Genomic DNA, 15,254 nt, shown 5'->3' with positions numbered 1-15,254 from the left:
GGTTCACTCCCCAGATGGCTGCAATGGCCAGAGCTGAGCTGATCCAAAGCCAGGAGCCAGGAGCTTCTTCCGGGTCTTCCATGTGGGTGCAGGGGCCCAAGGACTTCGGCATCTTCCACTGCTTTCCCAGGCCATAGCAAAGAGCTGGATCAGAAGTGAATCAGCCAGGACTCAAACCAGCACCCATATGGGATTCCGGCGCTGCAGGCCAGGGCTTTAACCCACTGCGCCTCAGTGTTGGTTGGCCCCAGGATTTTTTTTTTTTTTTTTTTTTTTTTTAGTAGGGAAGTTTTTAGAGGCTGCATAAAAACAAAGCTAGCCCTGAAGCAAGGCAGACTACCTCTGTTCCTTTGACTTCTCTGGGATTTGAAGATCTAATCCCCGTTCTGTTGTATCCCCCCACCCCTCCGCTTCCAGCTGTTGTGAATGCAGAGCTATTTGCCTGTGAACAGTGATCACAGTGAAAGTTTGGCATGAAGGACTGGAGTGAAGATAAGAAGTGGCTCCTGGATTCCTGGTCATTCATTTTATCATAGTCACCTGCGAAGGCTGCCAGGCTAATTCCAGCTTTAACAGGCTCTTAAATCACTTTACAGCCTAATTGGACTTTCAGTATCTGAACACAAACCCGTTCCATCCAATCTTTGCTTCTTTATGTAAGAATATTTTCCAAAGTCCAGGATTGTTTTTAAACCCCCAAGATAAAGTGATATAATTTATAGTGTATGATCTGTGGTGTTAGCTATTTACACACACACACACACACACATATATATATATATATGGTCCTACAAGCACTTCTCATCTTTTAGATATCGTGATACTGAAATTGGGAAATCTTAAAATGTTGGCTTAGTTGGTTAGAAATGGTTTGTTCCAAGTAGATTGAGACTATTTTCAAATGACATCCATTTTATAATCATTCAGTTGTGAACTGTCTTTGAAGAACACTCCCCTGCCACTGAACATGCTATGGAATAGAACTCAAAATTGTTATGGATTTTCTAAGTTAAACAGGAAATAAAACAATGTTACATTTTTTGGAGAGCATCTTGGACGATATCCTCACACCCGCAGACAGAAATTCACACTTGTCTCCCATCATCGATGGCTTCAGAAATCATGACCTGTAGGATAACACTCATTCTTGATAATGATGTACAAAGTCCCAGCCAGGCTGGGCCAGGTAAAGCAAGGAGCCAGGAGCTCCATTCCGGTCTTTCACATGTGTGGCAGAGGCCCAAGTTCTTAGGCTACTTTCCCAGGAACCTTAACAAGCTGGATCTGAAGCAAAGCAGCCAACGCTTGAAACAGCACTTTAATATGGGATGCCTGCATCACAAGCAGTGGCTTAACCCACTGGGACACAAATGCTGGCAACCAGAGAGAGCTCTTTGTGTGTGTGTTTTTTTTTTTTTTTTTTTAACAGGCAGAGTGGACAGTGAGAGAGAGAGAGAGAGAAAGAGGTCTTCCTTTGCCTTTGGTTCACCCTCCAATGGACACCGCAGCCGGCGTGCTGCACTGATCCAATGGCAGGAGCCAGGTACTTATCCTGGTCTCCCACGGGGTGCAGGGCCCAAGCACTTGAGCCATCCTCCACTGCACTCCCTGGCCACAGCAGAGAGCTGGCCTGGAAGAGGGGCAACCGGGACAGAATCCGGCGCCCCGACCGGGACTAGAACCCGGTGTGCCGGCGCCGCAAGGCGGAGGATTAGCCTAGTGAGCCGCGGCGCTGGCCTAGAGAGAGCTCTTAAACATAGTTAAAACCAGAAACATTTAATACAAAAGGGAGTCAGTGTAGACTCCCTTTTTTAGATGTAGCTAAACTCAGAACCAAGGGGCCAGCGCTGTTAGGTTAAGCCTCTCCCTGCAGCACTGGCATCCCATATGGTTGCCAGTTCATGTCCCAGCTGCTCCTCAAATCCAGCTCTCTGCTTATAACCTGGGAAAGCTGTAGAAGATGGCCCAAATTCTTGGGCAACTGCATCCATGTGGGAGACCAGGAAGAAGCTCCTGGCTCCTGGCTTCGGATCAGCCCAGCTCCAGATGTCTGGGGAGTGAACCAGCAGATGGAAGACCTCTCTTTCTGTTTCTCCCTCTATCTGTCTGTACCGCTGTCTCTTAAGTAAATAAATAAATAAATCTTTAAAAAAAAATCACAACCAAGTTTTAGATAAAAGGTATATAAAAGTAATGGAAGGAGCTGGTGCTATGGTGCAGTGGGCTAAGCTGCCATCTGCAGCACCAGCATCCCACATGGGTGTCAGTTTGAGTCCCAGCTGCTCTGCTTCTGATCCAGCTCCCTGCTGGTGCACCTGGGATAGCAACAGAGGCTGGCCCAAATGATTGGGCCCCTGCACTCATGTGGGAGACCCAGATGACGCTCCTGGCTCCTGGTTTCAACCTGGCCCAGCCCCAGCCATTGTGCCCATTTGGGGAGTGAACCAATGGATGGAAGATCTCTCTTTTCTCTCTATTTCTCCCTCTCTCTCTCTGTAAATCTTTCAGATAAATAAATCAATCTTGGAGCCAGCACCGTGACACACTTGGTTAATCCTCTGCCTGCGGCGCCGGCATCCCATAAAGGCGCCGGGTTCTAGTCCCGGTTGCTCCTCTTCCAGTCCAGCTCTCTGCTGTGGCCAGGGAGGGCAGTGGAGGATGGCCCAGGTGCTTGGGCCCCTGCCCCGAATGGGAGACCAGGAAGAAGCACCTGGCTCCTGGCTTCAGATCGGTACAGCGCCGGCCGTGGCGGCCATTTGGGGAGTGAACCAACAGAAGGAAGACCTTTCTCTCTCTCTCACTGTCTATAACTCTACCTGTCAAATAAATAAGTAAATATTTAAAAAAAATAATAATGAAAGCACAGTAGTTGAGGAGCACTCAACATTCCCTAATTATGTGCATGTTTGGCCCCCAAACAGTAGCTGCAAATGTACTCTGTTTCTTGAGTCTTTGTTTTAGGAGCACCAGAATAGTTTCAAATTAAGACCCAGTGTATCCCTCTGATAATCCCTTCCTCTCTCCATTCCTCAACTCTCATAGCCATGATGAGGAAGGGTTGGGATCCATGTGACGGAGCGGGGCTCCTCTGGTCTTCCTGCACTGCCAGTCACTGCTTTGCTGCCTGCACACTGTGCTTTGCCACAGCCCACCTCAGCTCTTGGCGAGGGCAAGGGGCTGCCCTACGCAACTCCAGGTCAGCAAACTGGGGCGCCCACTGCTCGCAGTAATCCCCCAATCCTAAATCAGCGCACACAGAGATCTGGGAAAGAGAAGGGAGGGCTAAATCAGGAAGGAGCTGGCCTACAGTTGGGCCATTGCCATGACAGGGTGGAGACAAACAGCTCAGAACTGCTGCACGGAGCATGTGAGCTCTTTGGAAACAAAACAAACATGAGCCTCTGGTAATTCACAGAAATCTCCAAGACGGCATCCGACTCCCCACAAGTCACAGAATTATATGTTAAAGCTGACCTCATCTCAGCTGGGCAGAGGATCCAGTTGCCGCTGGGGCTCGTTACCAGGTACCTCCAAACCAAGGAGATGTTTTCACGGTGAGATCACACAGAGGCGTGGGCTTGGAGCAGGTTGCCCGGGTCTCCATCCTGACTCCCCTAGCAGTGAGATTTTGGGAAAGTCGCTCAACTTCTCTGTGCTTCCATTTCCCCACCTGTATCCGGGAACATTAATTGTCCCACTGCGATTCTGATGAGGATTAATTAAATGAGCTATACGGCAAAAGAGCTGAGAACACGCACGTCAGCTGTTGTTCCTGCAAGTTAATTTTTCCCCAGGGCACTACCTATTTTTCTACAGCTTGACTAATTGAGCATCGCCAGTATTGCAACTCCCAGAATGAGGCAAACTTTCTTGCCTACCCCCACCCTCCCCACCCCCACCCTCCCCACCCCCACCCCCACCCCCACGCCTCCTTTGAGCCTTTCTTACCTAGAAAATGTTTCTCTCAACTTCTTTATCTCACTACAACCAGCTCCTTAAAGACTGCACTCCAAAAGCATCCGCTCTGAGAAGGCTTTCCTGCCCTCTGTGGGCCGGTCAGGAGCCCCTCTGGCTGCTGCTTCCATCACACAGTCACCAAGGAGCCCCATCACTGCTGTGACCCAAAGCCCCCCCCCCCTCGCCCCCGGGCTCTGAATATCCAGTGCGGGACACACAGGAGGGCTGGGTGAATGTTCCCAGTGTTGGAACCATTCCTTAAATATTTATGCACAGAAGGCCGGCGCCGCAGCTCACTAGGCTAATCCTCCGCCTTGCGGCGCCGGCACACCGGGTTCTAGTCCCGGTCGGGGCGCCGGATTCTGTCCCGGTTGCCCCTCTTCCAGGCCAGCTCTCTGCTGTGGCCAGGGAGTGCAGTGGAGGATGGCCCAGGTGCTTGGGCCCTGCACCACATGGGAGACCAGGAGAAGCACCTGGCTCCTGCCTTCGGATCCGCGCGGTGCGCCAGCTGCAGCACACCAGCCATGCCAGCCGCGGCAGCCACTGAAGGGTAAACCAACGGCAAAAGGAAGACCTTTCTCTCTGTCTCTCTCTCTCACTGTCCACTCTGCCTGTCAAAATAAATAAATAAATAAATTTAAAAATTAAAAAAATTTATGCACAGAAAAATCTTTCAAAGAACCTTAAAAACGTCCCACTCTAAAAACACCAATGCTCTAACCTCTTTCCTACTGCTGAAACCTCATCATATAACTGCGCTAATAAAAACACTGTTTATTGGCCAGCTCCCAATTACAAAGAATGTGGTATTCAGACTTCAGGTATGTGTAATGATACCAAAGCCATGCAAGCCTCTAATCTCTTTGTTTTAAAAATACAATAGGGGCCTGTGCTGTGGCACAGCAGGTTAAGCCACTGCTTGCAACACCAGAATCCCATATTTGCCCTGGTTTGAGTCCTGCCTATACCACTCCAGTCCAGCTCCCTGTTAACGTACTTGGGAGAACAGCAGAAGATGGTCCAAGTGCTTGGGCCCCTACACACACGTGGAACACCAGGATCGAGCTTCTGGCTCCTGGCTTCATCCTGGCCATTGTGGCCATTTGGGGAATGAAAGAGTGGATGGAAGATCTCTCTTTCTCTCTCTCTCTCCCTCTCTCTCTCTCTGCCTCTCTCCCTCTGCCTCTCTCCCTCTTTCTCTGTAACTCTGCCTTTCATATAAATAAATCTCAAAAAAAAGAGAATACAATAAAAATTAGGTACTTTTCTGAAACACCCCAGACAAGTAAGGGTGTTAATGCCCAGAAGTTTTCTCACAGCGGAATGAGATCAGCTCTCTTTGACCTAGTGGTAGCACTGAGCTGGCTCCTGACAATTCTAACTTCGCTGACAGAACATTTGTTTGAATCAAAGACTCTTTGTGAACAAGAAATTAATAAGATGACTATTTTCAGCTTCCAACTGAAGAACAGCTCACACAACTTTCAAAGTGTTGGTAGACTTTAAGATCAATAACCTTTATTCTCGTTGCTAAAACCTTTAACCAGGCATAGACAAATGCTTTGGATTAAGAGGCAGAAGAACCTGTTCTGGTCCCAGCTTTGCTCAGTGTGTCTCACTGGACATTATCCTGTTTCACTAGGTTTCCGTCTGTCTGTCTGTCTGTAAAGTAATAATAGTAGTAGTAGACACTGATTAATGTTGAGCACCAGGCATGCCAGACATTGTTCCCAAAGCTTTGGGCATATTCACTCAGTGAATTCTTCCAAACAATCCTAAAAGTTGTCATCCCTGTTGCACAAATAAAGCAACTGAGGCAGAGAGAGTTTAAATAACTCACCCAAGGTTAGCTAATAAGTAGAGGAGCTAGGCTTCCAACCCAGTCTGGCTCCGGGGGCCCTGCTCTGGGCCAGAATGACCACTTTAGAGCCGGGACTGACGGTATCAGTTATCTAGGACTAGGATGGTATGCTGTGTTGTTCTCAGAGGGCCGCTGGGTTGCCTGGGAGCTGCCCCAGGCCACAGGAAGAACCGGGCCTGCAATGGCAGGCACGTGGGTAGGGGTGGACATGGGTGAAGAGAGGCCCAGTAGGAATGCAACTGCTGTGTGAACTATGGCCCAGCTGGATGTACAGGTTACCTTACCTTGCCAGAGGCTTTCTGATACTTTGACAAGACCCTGAAGGGCTGTGCACTTACTGCCTCTCCTCCTTATTTGTTTTTTAAGATTTATTTTATTTATTTGAGAGAGAGAGGTGGAGGTTTCCTGTCACTCTTTTACACCCCACATGGCTGCAATGGCCAGAGCTGAGGTGATCCTAAGCCAGGAGCCAGGAGCTTCTCCCACATGAGTTCAGGGGCCCAAGCACTTGGGCCATCTTCTGCTGCTTTCTCAGGCACGTTAGAAGGGAGCTGGATCAGAAGTGGAGCAGCCAGGACTTGAACTGGTGCCCATTTGGGATGCCGGTGCTGCAGGCCAGGGCTTTACCCCACTGTGCTACAGTGCCAGCCCCCCTCTTTTTTTAACTTTTATTTAATGAATATAAATTTCCAAAGTACAGCTTATGGATTACAATGGCTCCCCCCCCATAACTTCCCTCCCACCCGCAACCCTCCCCTTTCCCGCTCCCTCTCCCCTTCCATTCACATCAAGATTCATTTTCAATTCTCTTTATATACAGAAGATCAGTTTAGCATATATTAAGTAAAGATTTCAACAGTTTGCACCCCCATAGAAACACAAAGTGAAAAATACTATTTGAGTACTAGTTATAGCATTAAATCACAATGTACAGCACATTAAGGACAGAGATCCTACATGAGGAGTAAGTGCACAGTGACTCCTGTTGTTGACTTAACAAATTGACACTCTTGTTTATGGCATCAGTAATCACCCTAGGCTCTTGTCATGAGTTGCCAAGGCTATGGAAGCCTTTTGAGTTCACCGACTCTGATCATATTTAGACAAGGTCATAGTCAGAGTGGAAGTTCTCTCCTCCCTTCAGAGAAAGGTACCTCCTTCTTTGATGACCTGTTCTTTCCACTGGGATCTCACTTGTGGAGATCTTTCATTTAGGTTTTCTTTTTTTTTTCCAGAGTGTCTTGCCTGAAATACTCTCATGGGCTTTTCAGCGGATCTGCATGCCTTAAGGGCTGATTCTGAGGCCAGAGTGCTGTTTAGGACATCTGCCATTCTATGAATCTGCTGTGTATCTCGCTTCCCATGTTGGATCGTTCTCTCCCTTTTTGATTCTATCAGTTAGTATTTGCAGACACTAGTCTTATTTATGTGATCCCTTTCAGCCCCCTCTTACACACTTTGTTGGGGAGACATTAGGATGGACGGCATGCTGCAGTGTGAAGGAGTGAGCAGTGGGTCTTTGGCACTCTGTGGACTTAATAACAAGGCTGACAAAGCTCTAAGCCTTTCTAAGCCCCTTTCCTTGAGTTGTCCAAGGAACACTCTGAATATCACAGGTTTGCTCAGGGATTTAGCTAAAAGAATGTACGTGAAACATCTAGCACAGTGCTTGACAATTCATGGCCAGATCTTTTCCCCACTGCTCACTGCTTGATTGAGAAATTGTAAGCATCCCTACTGGACCTGATATTACCTGACCTCATGGGATCATCTGGGAGAAGTAAATGAGCTAAGGTATGCAAAGTGCTTGGCATGTGCTAGGTGTTCAACTGATGGCGGCATCACTGTCATTCCTCCTTTGGCTTTCCTGAGCATCCCTGGTGCCAGGGGAAGCTTTCCAGACACCCTGCAAACAGGTTTATAGTCACAGTTAAATGTTCAAGTAGGATTCGGGGTCTGCTTCCTCCAGCACAGAACACAGCATCCGCTCAGGAGTGACCTCCTACCACAGGCCCTCTGCCTGCCCTGGGACCGCTCTGGAGAACACACCCAAACAGTCACGAGCAGAAGGACATAAAAATTCTTAGGAAGCCTCTTGGTTGAATACACCCACACACCCATAAGTCAGGGGGTAAAAACAGCTTTTCTCCAGAGAGACACTTAACTAGAGACGTGCCTGGGTCGTGTCTCAGTGACAGAATGGGAGCACTGATGGCTGGAGCTCCCACGAGCTGCCCCCCCCACCCCTCTCTCTCTCTCTCTCTCTCTCTCACACACACACACACAGTTCCCACACCACGTCCCCAGGACAAGCACAGCTAGTGCTGGCACAGTGTTTGTCCTCATCCTCCCCTCTCACAACAAATGCCTCCCCCACCCACCTGAAACTCAAGTTCACTACCAACCATGTCCTGTACTCTAAAGCCACCACCCCCATCCCTGAACCCGCTTCTCATTTTCAGTTTCACAAGTGGCCTCGGTAGGAAGAGCCCTGATCCCCCACCCAACCCCAAGTCCCTCTTGGGACCATCTCAGCAGCCTACACAGACCTGAGGACTCCAGGTTAGAATCACACTGGCTTATTTCTCCCATGTCTCTCGGGCTTCAATGCTTACATCACAGCCCAGCTAACCCGAGTCCCCTAGACGGCAAACACTCCGAGGACAGGTCCAGGCCCGGCTTCCCATCCTTAGTATCCAGTACAACGCCTGGTAGAAAGTGGCCTCAGTAAATCTTGGCTCAGTGGATGAAGAGGTTCATATTTTAGACACGCAGTGACAGGTTCTCCCTGGTACAGAATCACTGGAGTGGGGCTGGCATTGTGGCGAAGCAGGGGCCCCTGGGGCCACTCTCACGGCCACCAGGAGGACCCAAGGAGGGAGGACTGCAGCGAGAACCCACGTTCCCCGTCTTCCTGGGCATCCTGTGTCCCTGTGCATCCCCAAGCACGGCCTGAGCTATGAAAGCAACGAAACATCAAGCCAGAGAACAGCGGAGAGAGAGGGAGGGAGATGGTCCACACACAGGGTGGCAGTGCTGGGGGTGGCTGCCACAGAGTGGAGGAGGGCAAGAGCAGCAGCTGGGACCTGGCTTGGTCAAGACTGAGCTGCCTCAGTTTGCACATTTGCAGAGTGGGATGCTGGGTAACAGTCAGTGTGACGAGCACCTCGCCAGCACTCAACAACTCCCAGTTTGCCTGCCACTCGTCCCCCAGCCCAGGCTGCCCATCCCGGTGGCCAGCGGCTCCATGGAGGCTCAGAGCTTCCAGTGGCTCTACACCCTCAGCTCTCACGCTCGGGCCTCCCATGGGGCCCCATCTCAGCAACAGCCAGTAGTGGGAAAGCAAAAGGTTCCCCTTGCTCTGTGTGTGTGTCTGTGTGTGTGTGTGTGTTTTAAGAAGTATTTGTTTGAGAGGCAGAGTGTCACAAGAGAGGGAGATAGACACAGAGAGACATTTCCATCTGGTGGTTCGTTCCCCAAATGGCCACAATGACTAAGGCTGGGCCAAGGCCAAAGCCAGGAGCCAGGAACTCCATCTGAGTCTGCAGTGTGGGCTGCAGGGGCCCAGGCGCATTAGCGGGGAGCTGGATGGGAAGTGCATTAGCTGGGACTAGAACCGATGCTCATGTGTGATGTCGGCATGGCAGGTGGCGGTGTTACTCGCTGTACCACAATGCCAGCCGCTCTCCTTCTTTGGATAAAGTTCATGCAGTGTGATGACACAGCCCAGAATGGAAACAAAATATCTAAGGCAGATGAACAGAAGAGGACAGACCACACAAAGAAAAATCGTGTGTCATATTCTACCAAAGATTGTGGACGGATTGATAAGGAAAAACAGAGGCTGATTCCTGTCTTTCACTTCATGCTGTGACAACGCCTCAGTGGGGAAGTCCTGTGGAACAATGTGCAGAATAGGTGGTGCTGGGAGGGATTCTGCTAGGATACCTTGGAGAAGAACCTGTGCATGATGTCGGCTCCCAGAAACACACAGCAGGCACGAGGCCAATTTGTTCGCTGCTGTCTTCCCAGGCTAGAGTGCCTCGGAGTAGGGGCTCAATAGATACTCTGGTCAAGGAATAAATCTTCATAGCTAAGGTCTGGTAAGCACCGTCATAAAGGAAGCTGTTTGGTTCTGTCTGATTCATTGTTTTCTAAAGGTATTTAACCATGGAACCCCTTCAGAAACATTTTAACATCCAAAGAAGTAAGAAGTTATCAACTTGGAAACCTTGCTTAGAAGAAAACAGGCTCATCGCAATGTGGGGTAGGCGGAATGTGTATCACAGTAAGTCATACGTGTCACTTACTACTAAGGTAATAGAAAAATGTTAGAGTGCAAAATGGAGAAGAGTAACCACAGGAACACATGTAAAAGAAATTCATCAAAGGAAGAATAGAAAGTAACCATTAGAATGGGAGAGATAGGGCCCAGAACCATGGCTTAGCTGGTAAAGCCGCCACCTGCAGTGCCGGCATCCTATATGGAGCGGGATGGAGTCATGGCTGCTCCACTTCCGATCCAGCTCTCTGCTACGGCCTGGGGAAGCAGTAGAAGATGGCCCAAGTCCTTAGGTCCCTGTACCCGCAAGGAGACCAGGAAGAAGCTCCTGGCTCCTGGCTTCGAACTAGCCCAGCTCCAGCCATTGCAGCCATTTAGGGAGCGAACCAGCAAGTGGAAGACCTCTCTCTCTCTCTCTCTTTGCCTCTGCCTCCGCCTCTCAAGTAAATAAAAAATCTTTGGGAAAAAAAAAAAAAAAGAACAGAAGAGACTGTGACAACCAAGAAAGGTACAAATTTACTAATAAAATATATGAACCTTCAAACGCAGATCCCTAAACAGAACAGACTTCTCACTGGACAAAAATGCAAGTGTCAAGTTGCTTGGGAAGGGTGCAGGAGAGGAAGTTATGGTCAGACATTTTCAAAGAAAATGTACAGTTCCACTAATCATTAGAGAATTATAAATGAATCCAACTTAGGTTTTGTCTTGCAAATGTTAAATCAATAATTTCCTTATTTATTATCTTTGAAAGCCAGGCAGAGACAGAGTTCTCCCGTCTGCTGATTCATTCTCCAAATGCCTGCAACAGCCAGTTCTGGGCCAGGTGGAAACCTGGAGCCAGGGACTCGCTCTGGGTCTCTCCTATGTGGGTGGCAGGGACTTACACACTTGAGCCACTGCCAGCTGCCTTCCAGGGTGCACATTAGTAAGAAGCTGGAATCAGACGCAGGTGTCCTGACATGGGGTGCAGGCACCCCGAGAGGCTTCTTAACAGCTGCACCGTAGCCTGCCCCAATAAGCTTTTAACGGTGTTTGAAAAAGCTACTGTGGAAAAGCATTGAAAAACTTGACTTTCAGACGTTCTTAGGTTACTATCAATTGGTACAATCTTTCTGGCAAAATTTATAAATTAGACCATTAAAATAGCTGTTCCCCTCATGGAAACTTGTCCCCAAGGAAATAATTTTTAAAAAGTCCAAACAACAGTGGCCTTCAGCAAGACATCTTGGGACAGGTACAGGAGGGAACACTCCCTGGTAGATAATCTGTGGCTGGAAATTGGTTTGCCACTTGTACCTGCTTTTCTTCCTCCTGCCTCTATGATTCTTCCTGCCCAATTGCCTACACCCTCCTGTCTGTGTAACCCACTATACTCTTCAAACTCTAACTTTTTAAAACTTTATAATTGAAGTGTTAAATGTATTTTTTAAAGATTTATTTATTTATTTGAAAGGCAGAGTTACAAAGAGGCAGAGTCAGAGAGAGGTCTTCCATCTGCTGCTTCACTCCCCAGATGGCTGCAGCAGCCAGATTGGATCACAACTGATTGGAAACCAGGAGCCAGGAGCTTCTTGCAGGTCTCCCACATGGGTGCAGAGGCCCAAGGACTTGGGTCATCTTCTACTGCTTTCCCAGGCCATGGCAGAGAGCTGGATCGGAAGTGGAGCAGCCAGGACTCTAACCGGCACCCATAAGGGATGCCAGCACTACAGGCAGCAGTTTTACCCGCTATTAAGGTGCTGGGTAAAGTCCCAGCTGCTCCTGTTCCGATCCAGTTCTTGGCTATTGCCAATAATGCTCCTATGATAATCTTGTATGCCTCTTAGCGAGTGTATACGAGCAACACATTTTTGTTGGGCATGTATGATGGAGGCAAGTTTCTATGTCACAGAACATCTTTTTTTTTTTTTTTTAGATAATAGGGGACAATTTCCCAATGTTGTACCAATTTGTACTCCGTCCAGCAATGAGAGGGCCCGCTGACCCACATTTTGCCACCTAAGCATTGTCAGTCTTTCCGTTTTAACCCTCTTGGAGGCCAGGTGGTGGCATTTCATTGTGGTTTTAATTTGCATTTCTGTTGCACAAATTTAAAAGAACTAAAGTGAAGTCCGCCCCCTGGTGGGTAGATTCTGAATTACCTGCGCAGTTATTTTCAGCGTATACAGGCTTCCACTGTCCTGGGGAGAATCCACGGCATTTTGGGATTTTTCTCCACCTCTTCTCCCACAACAGTCTCTAAGAATAAGAAGTTAAACATCTTTAATAAATTCACAATTTTATAAGTTGCTCCTTTAAGCCTGTCTTGCATTTTCACATTGTTTTACATCCATTTCTAAGTTTTCTTTAAATTCTGACACAAGCCCTTTATCAATTACACGTGTTGCTCCTTGCACTTCTTTTCCCACCTTTTTAAAATCAGCTAATTTTCCGCTTTATAAGAGGCTCTGTGCAGGGTCAACGTTGTCATATTCAGAATGTGCCACGAGATGGCGCCCTAGCCCTGCACTTGAGCCTTGCAGTGGCCGTGTCTGATTTTTAAACCTCCCAAAATATTTTCCAAGTAAACAATGCTAAAAAGAGATTAAACTTTCAACCATTGTAAACAGATGGAATTACAGCTAGAACAGGGTCTCTTGGTGGGAAAATGTTAATATTTGGGGAGAAACGTTCAAAATAAAGGAAATAAGGAGTCGTTGCCTCACCCAGGTGAGGCTGCCCGGAGCCAGGCGGCAGCACATGGGATCCATGCAAACGCTCTCAGCGGTAAGCTGCGGGCCAATTAAGAACTAACGACCAAGCCTGGCATTAGGACATCTGCTCTGTGTCTAAGAGGTAGGCACCCCCCCACCCACACCACATGGCTTCTGAGCACCGGGTAGATCAGGAGCTGGCCAGGGAATTTTAAGTATTACTCAACTGCCCTCTCCTCATTTCTGTTTTTTATTTTGGTTTCGTTAATTGGATTTTGCGATTGCTTAAAACGGGCCTGGTGCGCCTCGAAACCCAATGGGGAAGCAGACCCACTCACCACCCCATGAATGGCGTGTGACCGTGACTGACAGCCAGCAATCTTCCCCCCCTGCACTCCCCCCCTCCGTGTCCACTTGCTCAGAACGGAGGCCCCCCCTTGAGCTGGGTCCCCACTCAGGTTAGAACAAAGGTCCGCACGCCTTCCTCCTCCCCAGCGCCCCCTCTCCAAGAGGGAGTCAAAGAATGAGGGCCAAGATCCCAGCGTTCTTGTGCTTAGAAACGAGAGTACACACATCAACCCCACACTCAAGGCGAGACCTCTACACAGAAAGGAGGTCTTCCAAGGGCAGCCTGCTGGGGGCGGAGCCGGCCATCTACAGTGCAGGGGCATCAGCCAGGGGGCCCCGGCATCCTTGGGGGGTGGTGAGAAGGCGACCCCTTTTCTCCAGGTTCCACACACTTCAGGCGGGAGCCAGCCGGGGTATCCGTGAGTGGGTCCTCGGCAGGAACCCCAAGCCAGAGTACAACCATGTCCTGAGGCAGCCAAGGGTCGCTACATCGGATGCCCCCAAGGCCTAGCGCCAAGACGTTCAGAATCTGAGAACGCACTCAAGACTCCTTGTCATTCCCGCTGCTGAGAAATGGACCCCGGTGGAGCGGCGCCCCACCCCCACCCCCACCCCGCCCGCCCCAAACTCCTCCATCCACCTCTGCGCAGACCCCGCGCAGGCCCCTGGCAGCCAGGGAGGGAGAGAGGCTGAGACAGAGAGGCCCCGGCCCTTGTGTGCTCTTCTTGCGCTTCCTCGGGATGACTGAGCAACCGCGGGGCTGCGCGCTGTGGAAATTCCCGCCCTCGCAGGAAGTCGCACCTCCGCGGGGAAGGACGTTGCTCCACCGCACTTCCTGGCTCTGCGGCTGCGGGGCTGGTGCGCCGGGCCCACAGGGCCTATGTGCTGGGGGCAGGGAGGGGGCGCCCAGGGCCAGGCTCTGCCCGCCCCGCCTCTGCTTCCGCACCGGGATTCTGATGACAGGCGGCTGGCGTGCCGCGGCTGGGCGGGGAGAGACGGTGCGCCCGAGCGAACAGGGCCCCCTGAACTTTTGGGGGTTGGGGTCTCTTCCTTTTCCCTTGGCCCAGGCCGTGCTGGTGGTTTGCTGGGGCCAGCCGGTGCTGCTTCCGGGAGCTGTTTAATGTTCAGTTTTGCAAACCAGTTGCTAAAGTATAAAAACGGAGGAGAAAATAAGTTCTGTTTTTAAAAGCAAGATCCTCAAAACACATCACTTCTGAATCACGTCATTGCATTTTTTTAAAGATTTATTTATTTATTTATTTGAAAGAGTTACAGAGGCAGAGAGAGAGAGAGGTCTTCCATTTACTGGTTCAATTCCCAAATAGACGGGGCTGCAGCTGGGCCGATCCGAAGCCAGGAGCCAGGAGCTTCTTCCAGGTTTCCCATGCGGATGCAGGGGTCCAAGGACTTGGGCCATCCTCCACTGCCTTCCCAGGCCATAACAGAGAGCTGGGTCGGAAGTGGAGCAGCCGGGACTCTAGCCCGCGCCATATGGGATGCCGGCCCTGCAGGCGGCGGCTTTACCCGCTACACCACAGCGCCGACCCCACGTCACTGCATCTTAGCAGTGATACGTGCTCCCAGCCACGGCCGGGGGCGGAGGGACCGCAGGGCCTGGGGACCGCTGCACGTCTGGTCCGAACTCTGCCTTCAGGGACACCACGGAGTCGTGTGAACTTACCCTCGGGCGGAGGATCTGCGCCGCAGATCTCGGCAAAGCCTACAGTCCGGGGTTTTGTCCCCGGTGCCTGATTCAGAGGTCCCTGCGCCCCTCTGCCCTGGCGCCCAGCATCCGGGGCCCGCGCCCTGCGCCCCACCTGCTGCTGCCGGCGCCGAGCCTTTTTCTCCAACGCCCCGGGGGAGCGCGCAGGGGCGGGAGCGAGCCCGGCGGGGCCGGCCCGGGGCGCGCCCGCGACCCCACCCAGTAGCGCACAGCCAGGCAGCGGCCGGCGCAATCGCTGGGCCAGAGGCCTCATCTGAGGGACCTCAGGCGAGGCAGTCCAGGGGCCCGGCAGGGAAGGGGTTAGGTTTCTCTGCAGAAATGAAAGAACGAGTGGGTTGAGGAGAAAGTGCAGCCAGCCAGGGAGCCGGGCCTGGAGAAGCTGCAGAA

The 15,254-nt window shown here is 50.5% G+C and overlaps 1 long non-coding RNA gene across 1 annotated transcript in view; it reads right to left on the bottom strand.

Annotated features, from left to right (window-relative positions):
- The window catches only part of LOC103351113 (uncharacterized), a 45,244-nt gene extending 29,990 nt beyond the window's left edge, over positions 1 to 15,254 (bottom strand). Inside the window, exons 1-2 of the long non-coding RNA XR_011380899.2 lie at positions 14,826 to 15,254; positions 12,245 to 12,341 (exon numbers count right to left, since the gene is read on the bottom strand). This is a non-coding gene — a long non-coding RNA (uncharacterized LOC103351113). The remainder of the gene's footprint in view (positions 1 to 12,244; positions 12,342 to 14,825) is intronic.

This window comes from Oryctolagus cuniculus, chromosome 12, assembly GCF_051225735.1.
Source record: "Oryctolagus cuniculus isolate XC-2025 breed Fujian yellow rabbit chromosome 12, ASM5122573v1, whole genome shotgun sequence".
NCBI classification, from domain to species: domain Eukaryota; kingdom Metazoa; phylum Chordata; class Mammalia; order Lagomorpha; family Leporidae; genus Oryctolagus; species Oryctolagus cuniculus.
The sequence above is the reverse complement of the archived record's forward strand: the minus strand, read 5'-3'. Positions and strand labels throughout refer to the sequence as shown.